Source organism: Trachurus japonicus, chromosome 16, assembly GCF_045865225.1.
Source record: "Trachurus japonicus isolate A0001 chromosome 16, Traja_1.0".
Classification (NCBI taxonomy): Eukaryota; Metazoa; Chordata; class Actinopteri; order Carangiformes; family Carangidae; genus Trachurus; species Trachurus japonicus.
Genome location: NC_140922.1, coordinates 20,460,418 through 20,463,958, shown reverse-complemented (window position 1 = coordinate 20,463,958; position 3,541 = coordinate 20,460,418).

Genomic DNA, 3,541 nt, shown 5'->3' with positions numbered 1-3,541 from the left:
GAATGAAATCCAAATTAAAGAGAAGGTCAGGTTTTCTGTAGCCCTGCAAAGTCTACAGTCTTTTTGAGGGACTGGGGATTGTACAGTATTTCTATTCAAAGAACAGCTCTGCCAAAACAACAGGTGACTGCACAGAAATGGTTTTACATAGGGATTAACCAAGAAATAAACAAACCCAGTGAACCATGTTCACTAAAATTTGCCATGTTGATCCCACATTAGCACATATAGTTAAAAGAATATACAAAAAGAATCATCATACAGTAGGTTGCCACATCTAAATGCCACACAATTAGCAGTGGAGTGCTTAGGAGCACTAAGTATATTCATCATCGTCATCATCTTAGCCATTGGCTCATATGTCTCCTTTCATGAAAATACACTTGACACAAGAGGGGATTTTACTTCTAATATCACTCTTATTACATATAGTGAGGTGAATAACACCTTTCAAAGAGAAAGAGCAAGGGATAAACAGTGAAGATGATCCTTGGACAAAATATAAAGCAACAATTCACAGGTTAGAAAATATTATGAAAAGAAATTATCACTGTTATACATCCTCTGTATCATAGTGCTCAGAAACACATGCATTTCCTCTGTGTTATCTAAGTGAACCAAGAAGAAAATGTAGCAAAAGACACAGGGCACGCACACACACACACACACACACACACACACACACACACACACACACACACACACACACACACACACACACACACACACACACACACACACACACACACACACACACACACACACACACACACACACACACACACACACACACACACACACACACACACACACACACACACACACACACACACTTCACTTGCATGTTCCCATAAACACACACAGGGTGCCAGGAAATAACCAAACCCCAAATAATACTGTAATTGTTCCTGCTGTCTCAGATGCTCTCTCCCTGTCTGTCTCTCATAATAAAAGGCTGTTTGACAGGCCAGTGCAGTATATGTGCAGCACAGGGGGGAGTCTTCTATTGCTGCTGAACACAAAATTGTATTACTGAAGGCTGCACCCAGCACAGTGCCTTCTTATTCCTCCCCCTGTGTCTGTCCTTATATTAGAAATGTTTTCAGTCGCCAATAAAAGCATAATGCGGTCTTATACATGCTGCATTTGCAAGTGAATTGCGGTGCCCCATATTGCCTCTGATGGTAATCAGAAAAACATCGTGCTATGAGAGAAAGAATAGCCAGTCCAATATCGAGTGTGATTGTGCTGAATGTTATCTGATGGCAATGTTGGAATAGGAGCATACTGTATGTAAACTGAATGCCACACTGCTCGGCCATATGGGTGCCAATAAGACACAGGCATATGAAACGGCAGGAACAAATTATTCTTAAATTATAGTCACGGCACCGCTTGCATGTGAAACCATAAGTAAATGGGACAAGCATATGGTGTGGAATAACTGAAGAGTGTGTTATATGGGAAATACAGTTAAATTGTTTATGAAGGAATGTGTGTGGCACCCTTTGTGTTGTCAGTGAACAGCATATCAATTCTATTCCTCTCTGTCTCATTTGTGTCATCTCATTTTCATCCCAATCAAGCCGCCATTTCACATTTCATTCTTATCTCTCTGCTGCCTCAGCCTATTATTATTTCCCCTGTTTGTGTTTCTCAGCGTCTCCTACTCTCTTCATATTTTACTCTTGATCTCTCTCTGTGTGATTTATTTTCTTTCCTGTGCAGTATCTCTGTTTCATCTACTCTTCTCTTGCCCCCCCACACCCACCGATACAGTATATTTTGATTCCGTTTTGCACAAGCCATGTTAAAAATAAATAAATAAAATAAAATAAAGGAAGATCTCAGTTAATGCACCTCTCAAATTACTTCTGTGCATGTTGTTTCCCCCCAAAATCATTATGCAACATAACTCACTCTTCACCCTTTTTAGCACCCTTCTTGACAGCTCAAATACTGACATTCAGATGACAGGTGTTTATACATATGCACCGCTGGCTGACTAAAATAACAGCAAACATAGAGCGGTAGAAGATAGAAGGGGGCAGAGCTGGAAGAAATGAGACAGGAGTGAAAAACAAAGATGCAGGAATAGAGGGAACATGAGAGGAAAGAGAGAGTGCACAAGGATGAATGATAAGGACACAGGGATAGGAGAAGGGAAATGTAAAAAACTGTGGACAAAATCAACATGTTTGTCAATGAATATTCCATTTCGCTACCGACCTCCAAATCCACGACAGTGACGGTTTTTTGCTTTTTAGTGCATCTCTCTGATAATGTGACCTCACACACAGTAAAAAAAAAAAGAAAATAATATATTCTCTGCTAGGAAAAGTAATCTGACATCTGTTTATTTGACATAATAATTCTGCATTTTCAAAATTCCATTAAAAGAATAAGAGGAGATACAGATGACAGCCCATAAAGGATCCACCAAAACATTTGTGTTGCATAAGGGACACAGAGGACAGAACGTGACACACAGATGATGATAAAAATAAGTGATTGAGCCTGACAGAGAGTTTGTGCAGACGGAGCAGTGAAGCCTGCGAGGATGCTGAAGAATGAGAATGAGCGTCTGTGACTGGTGCTCACAGATACTTCCGACCGAACCAAACGTACACTCCCTTCCTCCCTTTCCTGCTGCCTCCCTCTTCTCACATCTGTACTGACCCAGTAAACTTAGCGGTGAACCTGAATGCTTGTACGGGATTGGCTGCGAATGTGCCAGTCAGTCATGTGGCTAACCCCCACCCACCCTCCCGACACACACACACACACACACACACACATTCACACATATATAAGCACACACAGCCTCTATTTTCAGCCCCACCTCCTCAGCTGAGGATGGTTTTCCCCCAAAAAAATCTTTGGTCATTTTGCTTTCGATGATGTGAGAACTGTCTCCTCTCCTCTCCTCCTCTTCTCTCTCACTTCTTCAATGGTCAACGCGGTGATGGGGTGTGAAATGTGAAGTGATACGTCATAATTCACACTACTACTACTCGATGGGCTGTAGTAACAGGAATATAACTGATAGCTGAACGCCAGTCTCTCTTATTGTTCGCTCCCTTTTTCTCTCTTGACTAACCAAAAAACAGCACAGCCTCTGGTTGAAGCTGGCTCACTGTCTCCCTCTTTTGCTTCCTGACAAACTCTCTTTCATCCCCTTTTCAGTTCAGCATGGCATTGTGCAAAGCTTCCTTTGAGTTGCTTCTACAGTAATTCATTGCTACTCAAATTCACTTACTAAAGCTTGCTTCATAGGATTTCTGTGGCTCTCTGTAGCTTTCTGCTTTCCCTCTGAATGGCTGTGTAGATCATGTTCTTCCAAAAAAAAAAAATGAGTGACATAGATTCATAGATTTTCTGAATAGAATATTCATACACAAATTAACAAGAAATACAGATACTGAGAGTGACATTGCCACGTCTACTGTATATTCAGTATAGCTGACTTTGAGCGACTGAGTTCTTAAATGACTAAAATCTGGTCACAGTTTTGAAACTTGGATTTCATGACGCTGACTTC